Raw genomic sequence first — 10,577 nt, forward strand, 5'->3', positions numbered from 1 at the left:
CTCTAGAGCTCAGGCTCAGTAGTTGTGGTGCACGGGCTTAGTTGCTCCACGGCATGTGGGATCTATCCCAGACCAGGGCTTGATCCCGTGTCCCTTGCAATGGCAGGCGTATTCTTAACCACTGCGCCACCAAGGAAGTCCTTATTTCTCACATTTCTGGAGGCTGGGAAGTCTAAGATCTAGATGCCAGCTGACCCTTGCAAGTACACACCTCAGGATGGAGGCACTATGGATCCACTGGCAAAGAAGATCTTTAAAGGAGGTTTAGTAGCTGAACTTGTGGACATTTTTGGAGCATATATTTTGTTTAAAAAGATAAACACAAGCCAAGATTTCAGGCAAACAATGAGGAAGAAATTCCCCTTCATCTTGGAAGTTTATTACAAATCCATTGAACACTCTGGAATGTACGGAATCAGAGAGCAAGATCAAGAAAAGCGGCTGAACAGCAAAAATTAGGAATTTGACCATGATCAAGGTTTGCCCTATTTCACAGTATCAGGCAAAATTAAAATACCGAAGTTGACATGGATGCATTTTAGAATATTTAAGGTTAAATGTAAATTCTAACTAAGTCAGAGGTTTTGTTCTTTGGACTAACTGTTAAAAAACTGATGGAAGGTTTGTTTATTATGTTATAAACGAAGTTTTGTTTACTACTCAAAATAAAGTGGTTCTCCTTAAAAAAAAAAAAAAAAAAAAAGAAAAGATGCCAGCAGATTTGGTGTCTGGTGAGAGCCTACTTCCTGGTTCATAGATTATGTCTTCTCACACTGTGCCCTCACATGGTGGAAGAGACAAGGGAGCTCCCTTTGGGCACTAACCCCAAACATGAAGGCTCCACCCTCATGACCGAATCACTTCCCCAAGCCCCCACCTCCTCATAATATCATATTGGGGGTTTGGATTTTAACATATGAATTTGCGGGAGACACAAATGTTCAGTTCATAACAAGGCCTTAACTGCTTTCTTATGTAGACTTTCATGTTCATATAGACTTTCGCATATTTTCAGTCCCACTCATACCCATACCTGTTGTGTATATTTTGAGCCTTTCCAGGATACTGCTGTGAAAACTGGCCTGCTCCTTGGAATTACCCTCTTATAGGCAGTTAGATTTGAGAAAATGAAAAACAGCCCTGCTGGCAATCAGACAGTGATATTCCTCCAGAACTTAAACAATGTTTCCAAGGGACATGAAGAAGGTCACATAAACAGCATTTCTATACAAGGCGATACCACAGCTGCAAAAATGACTAACAATCTTTTCTTCTAAGTGGTTGCTGCATTGTTACCAATGACATCCCTGGTCTGGCTTTTTTCTTTCAGTTTCCTGAAAAAAAGATTTCTGAGATATCCAATTGATGAAAGGCCCACATTTCTCAACCATATCCCATCCAAAGATGGCACCTCACTTCCCTAATCCCTCTTTAGAATCATGCAGCAAAAACCCTACCCTATAAGAATTCTTTCCCAATTCTCCCTTCCTGAGATGCCTCCAATTTTCCTCTGGGGTGTGTTCTCCCTTGCTGCAGAAAACTAAACAAACATAACTTTAACTCCAGGTGTGTTCCTGATGATCTCTGGTGGGTGAACATTGACAGAATTCAGCTTTCTGTGGTCTGCTAAGTTAGTTAAGTCTTGTGTATCTAATTTCCAGGTTCTAAATATTGTTGTGCTCTCTCTCTGAGGCAGCCATAAGTTGGATCCCCCTTTTCCGCTTGCTGTGAGCCAACACTCTAGTGCCTAAAATTGTTTAAATTAGATTTCTATCAGTTGCAGCAAGTTCCTGAGAGTGTTAATGGCAGAAAATCCTCAAATGAATAAATCTGAGATAACATCTCCCACCCTCCGCATGTAAGCCACAACATTGAGTCCTGAGCATATAAGTGTATCTCCAGACCAAGTCCTTCTACAAAGCATTAATCTGCCTACCAAACTCCATCTGTATTGTCAAATTCAGCAATATCAAAACCTAATTCATCCTCCTTTGCCACCACACTTGCTCCCACTCCTGCATTCCCTATGCCAGTTAATCTACCATTTAATCAGACACTAGAAATTCATTCTATATTATAATATTTCCTTTTCTTCATCTCCAAACATCCTATTATCACCAGGTTCTGACAAATTCACCTCCTGAATACTTCTTGAATTTGTCCAGTTCCTCTGTCCTTAACACTACTGCCCTGTTTCAAAGTCTTTATCATCTGCCACCTAGAATAATACAGCTTCTAACTCTTTTCTCTACCTCCTGGGAAGCAACCCTTATTCCATACTGTTGTTGCTAGAAGTCACCATTAAAATGCAAATCTGATGTTTATGCTACCACTTATCAGTGGCTTCCTACTGGCTGCAGGATAAAGTCTAAGCTCCTTATCAAGATAAACAAAACCCTCCCAGATCTGGTCCCTGCCATTTTTCTAGTCTAAAAACACATTCAACTTCAAATTTAACGCTTTATTCCAGAAATACCAAACGTGTTGTTTCTCATCTCCTTTGTACATGCATTCCCTCTGGCCAACAAACTTCTCCTTCTTTGTCACATGGCTGATTCCTACTTATCTTCCAAGAAGCCCTGCCTACCCTGCACTCCCCAGCTTAGGTAACATTTGTTTAACCCAGAAGACTATCAGGTTCTCATGGGTAAGGGCTTTCTTTTATTCTACTTTGTATTTCCCAGTGAGTAGCATAAACACAGGCACATAATATGCATCCTATAGATAATTGTTATCACTTAAAATAGGATGTTATAACTATATGATATTTTATATAAGCCTCATGGTAACCAGAAAGGAAAAACCTGTAGTAGATACACAGAAGATTATGATAAAGGAGTCAAAGCACACTGCCATAAATATTTATCAAATCACAATGTAAGACAGCAAGAGAGGGCTCAAGGAACAAAGGATCTACAAAAGAGTCGGAAAACAATTAACAAAATGGAAATAGTAAGTTCTTACCTATCAGTAATTACTTTCAACATAAGTATATTAAATTCTCCAATCAAAAGACATGGAATGGGAGTTCCCTTGTGGCCTAGTGGTTAGGATTCCAGGCTTTCACTGCTGTGGCCCAGGTTCAATCCCTGGTAGGGGAACTGAGATCCCGTGAGCCACAAGAGTTTCACTTTAGCTTTAAGGACACACATAGGCTAAGAGTGAAGAGATAGAAAAAGATATTCTAAACAAATGGTAACCAAAAAAAAGCAGGGACAGACTTTAGATAAAATAGGCTGTAAGCTAAAAATGGTCAAAAGAGACAAAGATGGTTATTATATAAAGATAAAAGGGTCAATTCATCAAGGAGATACAGCGATATTAAATATTTATGCACCCAACATCAGAGCACCTAAATGTATAAAGCAAATACTAACTGAACTAAAATAGAAATAAACACAGCAATACAGTAATAGTTGGGGACTTTAATACCTAACTCTCAGCAGTGGATAATCCTGACAGAGAATCAATGAAGAAACAGCAGGTTTGAACAACACTGTAGAGAAAATATATACAGATACAGAACTTTCCATACAACAGCAGAATACACATTCTTCCCAAGTGCACATGGAACATTTTCTAGGATAAGATCATATGTTAAGCCACAAAACAAGTATCAACAAATTCAAGATAGAAATTATATCAAGTATCTTTTCCAACCATAATGGTATGAAACTAGAAATCAATAACACAAGGAAATCTGAAAAATTCACAAATACATGGAAATTAAACAACACATTCCTGAACAACCAATGGATTAAAGAAGAAATCAAATGAGAAATTTTAAAAAATCATGAGACAAACAAAATAGAAACACAATGTATCAAAATTTATGGGATGCAACAAAAGCAGTTCTAAGAGGAATGTTTATAGTTATTAATGCCTACCTTAAGAAAAAAAGAAAGATCTCAAATGAACAACTGAACAGTACCTCATGGAACTAGAAAAAGAAGAACAAACTAAGCCTAAATTTAGCAGAAGGAAATAATAAACATTAGAGCAGAAATAAATGAAATAGAGAATAGGAAAGCAATGCAAAAGATGAACAAAACTAACAGTTGATTCTTTGGAAAGATTAACAAAATTGACAAACCTTTAACTAGACTACATACTAACAATGAACTACCTAAAAAAAATAAAGAAAGAAAACAATCCCATTTACAATAGCATCAAAAATAATAAACTACTTAGGAATAAATTTAACCAATTTGAAAGATCTGTACACTGAAAACTCTAAGGCATTGATTAAAGGAATTGAAGAAGACACAAATAAATGGAAAGATACTCCATGTTCATGGATAAGAAGAATTAATACTGTTAAATGTCTATTCTGCCCAAAGCCATCTATAGATTCGACGCAATCCCTATCAAAATTCCAATGGCATTTTTTTTTTTTTACAGAAATAGAAAAAAAAACCCTAAAATTTGTATGGAACCATAAAAGAATAGACAAAGCAATCTTCAGAGAGAAGAACAAAGCTGGAGGCATTACACTTCCTTATTTCAAAGTATATTACAAAGTTGTAGTAATCAAAACAGTATGGTACCAGCATAAAAACAGACACATAGTTTCCTAATCTGTAGTATGAGGAAAGCAAAATCACCTATGGACTTGCTCTGAATACTAAATAAAGATTTTTTAGTACCTAGTATAAACAAACAAAAAACAGACACATAGACCAATGGAACATAATTGAGAGCCCAGAAATAAACCAATGCATTTACAGCCAACCTATATTTGACCAGGTAGTGAAGAATACTCACTAGGGAAGAGATAGTCTCTTCATTAAATGGTGTTGGGAAAACTGGATATTTACATTCAAAAGAATGAAACTGGACCCCTATCTTACAACAGTTGGAAAAACTACCTCAAAATGGATTGAAACTTAAATGTAAGGCCTGAAGTCATAAAACCCCTAGAAGAAAACAGGGAAAGCTCCTTGATATTGATCTTGGCAGTGATTTTTTTAGCTCTGACACCAAAAGCACAATCAAGAAAAGCTTAAATAAACAAGCGGAACTACATCAAACTAAAAAGCTTCTGTGCAACAAAAGAAATGATCAACAAAGTGAAAAGGCAATCTATGGAATGGGAGAAAATATGTGCAAACCATCTATCTAAAAAGGGGTTAATATCCAAAATATATAAGGAACTCCTACATCTCATGGCAAGAAACAAATAATCTAATTTTAAATGGGCAAAGGACCTGAATAAGTATTTTTCCAAATAAGATATACAAATGGCTAACAGGTACATGAAAACATGCTCAACATCACTAATCACTAGGGAAATGTAAATCAAAACTACAATGAGATATCACCTCACATCTGTTAGAATGGTTATTATCAAAAAGATAAGAGATAACAAGTGCTGGCCAGGATGTGGAGAAAAGTTGGTGGGAATGTAAATTGTTACAGCCATTCTGGATAACAGTATGGAGGGTCCTCAAAAAAATTAAAAATAAAACTACCATATGATCCAGTAATTCCACTTCTAGGTATATATCCAAAAGAAGTAAAATCACTATATCAAAGATATCTGCCCCTCTATGTTTACTGCAGCATTATTTGCAATAGTCAAGACATGGAAACAACTTAAATGTCCATCCATGGATAAATGGATAAAGAAATTGTGATAAATATATATATATATTTATATTTGTGATATATATATATGCATATATTTCAGTCATTAAAAAAGAAAGAAATCCTGCAATTTGCAATAACATGGATGAATTTTGAGTGTGTTATGGTAAGTGAAATTAAGTCAGAGAAAGACAAATACTGTATGATCTCACTTATACGTGGAATCTAAAAAAAAATGAACTCACAGAAACAGAGAATAGATTGATGGTTTCCAGGAGCCAGTGGGGAACTGGTAAGAGAAATGGGTGAAGGTGGTCAAAGGGTACAAACTACCATTTATAAGATGAATAAATCTGGGGATCTAATGTACAGCATGGTGACTATAGTTAACAATATGTGTTAACTAACCTTATTGTGGTAATCATTTTGTGATATATGTGTATGTCAAATCACCACATTGTACACCTTAAGCTTACACAATGTTATATGTCAATTATATCTCAATAAAGCTGAAATAAATAAATAAATAAAAGCTTTTTAAAGTGGATCAAGAGCTTCGGCAGAAAATAAAAATAATTTTGAAATTACGCTCTCCATAGAAATTTGGTAAGAAATATTGCTCACTATAAAAAATGTTAGTAAACGCTTACAAAGAAATCAAATAGATATCAATTTTGGCTATTTTACTTCTTCTTTCATTTTCAACCTACCTATGCCATTGAATTTGAAGTTTCTTGTAAGCAGCTATCATTGGATCAAATATTTTTTAATCAACACTGCCAATCTCCGTCTTTTAATGATGTATTTAGACCACTTACATTTAAAGTAAGTATTCATAAGTTAGGGCTTAAGTAGGTCATTTTGTTATTTGTTTTCTGTTTGTTTCCTGTTTCTCATTCCTATGCTTCTCTTTTCCTACCTTCTTGTGGATTTTTGGACACTTAGGATTCCATTTTTATTTATTTGAAGTGTTTTTTAGTACATTGCATTGTATAGTTTTCCTAGTATTTGCTCTACTTATTAGAATACACAAATGCAATTTACCATAGCCTACTGGTATGAATGTTTTACCACTTCAAGGGAAATGTAGAAGCCTAACTTTACTTAGGTCCCTTTACCCCCTCCACTTTTTAAACATAATAATCTCATGCATTTCCTCTATATACAATGAGCACATTATATAATGTTATAATTTTTGCTTCAACAATCAAATATGATTTAAGAAACTCAGGAGGTCTTCCCTGGTGGCGCAGTGGTTGGGAATCCACCTGCCAATGCAGGGGACACGGGTTCGAGCCCTGGTCTGGGAGGATCCCATATGCCATGCAGCAACTAAGCCCGTGTGCCACAACTACTGAAGCCTGCACGCCTAGAGCCCGTGCTCTGCAACAAGGGAAGCCACCACAATGAGAGGCCCGCGCACCACAACGAAGAGTAGCCCCCGCTCGCCGCAACTACAGAAAACCCGTGTGCAGCAACGAAGACCCAATGAAGCCAAAAATAAATAAAATAAAATAAATAAATTTATAAAAAGAAACTCAGGAAAAGGCTAAAACATACACACAAAGCTTGTGCATATGTGACTTCATATTTGCGCTGGTGTATTTTAAGCATAAATTTCTAGATGTGGGATTTATCAATTGAATGGTAAATTTACCTGTAATTTCGCTAATATTGTCAAAATCTTCCTCAGGGGTTGTACCATTTTGCATTCATGAAATCGCTGGTTTCCCTGCAACTTCTCCAAGAGTTTGTTGCCAAATTTTGGGATTTACACCAATCAGATAGTTAGAAATGATAGCTCAGCGCTGTGTGGCATGTGGAAGCTTAGTTCCCTGACCAGGGATCGAACATGCACCCCTTGCAGTGGAAGCATGGAGTCTTAACCATTGGAGCGTCAGGGAAGTCCCAGGGTAGTTTTAATTTGTATTTATATTAATAAGAATTAATTTGAGTATTTTTTTCATATGTTTAAGGGCCACTTCTATTTCTTTCTCTGTGAACTGTTTTGTCTCCATTTTTAAAAAGAAGCTTTCCTCATGTTCCCTCACAACTACCTCTGCCTACATCTCATTGGTTAGACCTGCGTCTTAATACCACCTCTATCTTCAAGGGAGGCTGGAAAACACAGTTTTTAAGTTGGACACATTTCAGTCTCAAGTAAGGATTTTGTTCATAAGGAAGATATATAGAGATAGAGAACTGGAAGTCTCAGTCTCAATGATTTTGATTTTAACCTTTAATTTTCAGAGGTCCTTACAGAAATAAAAATGAAACAGCCAAAGAAGCAAGAAGTGTTATAAGCTTGGAAAATGTGACTGAATTATTTAGCTGTACTCAATAATGTTTTGTTTCTCCTCAGAAAATGAGACCTCTGAATCTGTTTAATATTAACAGAGCCAAATAAATTAACAAAAACAGAGTAATTTCTCTCCCCCACCCCAGAAGCCTGGCTATTTTGTTTTGTACTTCTGCCTTCTTTTTGTAAGCTAGCAAAGACTAAGAGAAGCAAAATTCCTTAAAGTGCAAATCTTTAGAGTTCTGTTTGTAATAAAATTTAAAACATTGAAAGTAAAAAAATGTAAATTCATCTTCCACAATCAATGACATGAAAAAAGTGGGAAGGGGGTTTTTCCAGCTTAATTGCAACTAAAGAAACATAACAAATAGGTTTGACTATAGACCTTGCTTGGATCTTGTTTTGAAACAAACCAACTGAAAAAAGGACATGTGTAAGACAGAGAAATTTGTGTCTTTGATGATATTAAGGAATTAATGTTCTTTTTGTTAGGTATGAAAATTATGTGTGTTTATGTAAGAAAATATCCATATTTTATAGAGAATTGTGTAAGAGTGAAATGACCTGGGATTTTCTCAAAATGCTTGAAAAAGAGAAAAAAGAAGAAAAGGAAGGAGGGAGGGAAGGCGGGAGAGCAAAAGGAAAAAAACAAAAGGCAAGTATGGTTTGGTAATTATTGAAAATGGGATGATGGGTATATGAGGGTACATTTATTATTCTCTCTATTCTTATATACATTTGGAAAGTTTATAAAAGTCATGAAAATATCCAAAACGCACGCAGGTTAAAAATGAAAATGATAAATTTAGTGAGATTATTGTCCAAGTAAACTACCCTTTGAATATGCCGGACCTCATCATTTTTATGAGTAAATCAATGATACATAATCCATTTAAAAATTCTTAAAAGGATTTTACACCTGTGAAGGGCAATAAAATCATGACCGACATTCTTTTTGATGTTCCTCCTCAAATCTTTTTTCTTTTCTTAATGGCTTCAAAGAACCTGAAAATCTTGTAGCTTTTTAAGGGTAACTAAGCTAAGCTTGTTTTTTTGGTTTTTTGTTTTGTTTTGTTTTGATATTTATTTATTTATTTGGCTGCATCAGGTCTTAGTTGCAGCATGCAGGATCTTTGGTTGCAGCATGCGGGATCTCTTAGTTGCGGCATGTGGGATCTAGTTCCCTAACCAGGGATCGAACTCATGCCCCCTGCACTGGGAGCTCAGAGTCTTAACCACTGGACAACCAGGGAAGTCCCAAGCTAAGCCTGTTCTGGTGTTACCCTTCCCCTTAAGACTCCATATCAATTTTCCTATTTCAAAACAGATTTAATATTTCAAAACATATTTGGGGGGAAAATTGAATATGAGAGGAATGCCTACTAAGTAAATCTTTGCCATTAAACATACTTTGAACACACAAAACGGACTAAACCTTGTACGAATATTTACACTGTGGTAAGGATTTCATGCATCCTTTCATTTTGTGCTTCATTCATACAATAAATATTAGGTGGTCACTCTGTCAGCACTGTGCTAGGTAAGCTTTGGGGATTAGCAGTCAGCAAGACAGACTGATTTCTTACCTTCTCAAAGCAGACGGTCTACTTGGGAGACCCTGAGAGTCCCCATCCACTGCCTCCAGGAGGTGGTATTTCACTGTGATTAGTGATCATTATAAATAATTATGTCTTTCAGGTTTTTGACTGCCAACAGGAAAAGCAATGCTACTCAGTTTAGACTAGTCAAAGTTCGGAACAGGTAAACTCTGGATATTCCTGATCATCAAAAGCAGCTCCTGTTACCATTTACTACGGGGCACCACTTGGTATAAGACATGAGAACTGCTACATGAAAATACTCCAAGAAAATTAGAGTTCTAAGAGATTTACATAGATTTTCAGTGTGGCCTGATAAGGCTGCTATACAAGCAACTAAAAACATATTTTTGTATTGTCCCCTCCATAGTGGCTACCACAGTTATCTTGCAACTAGTAAGCTTTAATAAATGCTCGTTAAATGAATAAATAATTGAATTTAAAATCCAAAGACACACTAATGGAATATAGATTTTAATAGACTCTGTTCTTTAGTCTCACACCCTGGATGAAGGAATGTATAAATTTAGCCTTTGTCTTAGTCAGTGATGGAAAGTGATTTTTTTTAATCACAGTGGGTTTTTTTTTTAATGTTTCATTTATTTATTTATTTTATTTATTTTGGCTGCGCCGAGTAGCATGTGAGATGGTTCCCCCAACCTGGTCCTCCGCAGGTGAAAGCACCGAATCCTAACCACTAGGCCACCAGGGAACTCCCAGAGAGTGATTCTTCAATAACAAACAATCCCCAAAGCTTATCAATTTAACACAACAAAAGTGTTTCTTGCTCATGTCATGTCTGCTTTGTGTCCTGATAGCTCTCCAGACAGAGGAAGGGAGGGCTAGAGAAGCAAGCACTGGAATGAATTGCCTCCACCTAAGAGTGACACATAGCACTTCTATTGACATTTCAATGACCAAAGCAAGTCATGTGGCTCTACCCAACTTCAAACAGGACCGGGAGTAAAATCACCTGTATGGCTGAGAGTAGAGAGCACCAGAAACTGGATACTGTTGAACAGTAGTAATGCCTACCACAGACCTAACCAGTCAATGAGTTTTCTTCCTAGGGATATCAAACGTATGTATTTACT

The 10,577-nt window shown here is 36.3% G+C and overlaps 1 pseudogene; it reads left to right on the forward strand.

The window, feature by feature from the left end:
- The first annotated feature begins 228 nt into the window (after positions 1 to 228).
- On the forward strand, positions 229 to 464 carry LOC137765632 (protein CEBPZOS pseudogene; annotated as a pseudogene).
- Positions 465 to 10,577: the final 10,113 nt, after the last annotated feature.

Source organism: Eschrichtius robustus, chromosome 6 (assembly GCF_028021215.1).
Source record: "Eschrichtius robustus isolate mEscRob2 chromosome 6, mEscRob2.pri, whole genome shotgun sequence".
In the NCBI taxonomy this organism is placed as follows: domain Eukaryota; kingdom Metazoa; phylum Chordata; class Mammalia; order Artiodactyla; family Eschrichtiidae; genus Eschrichtius; species Eschrichtius robustus.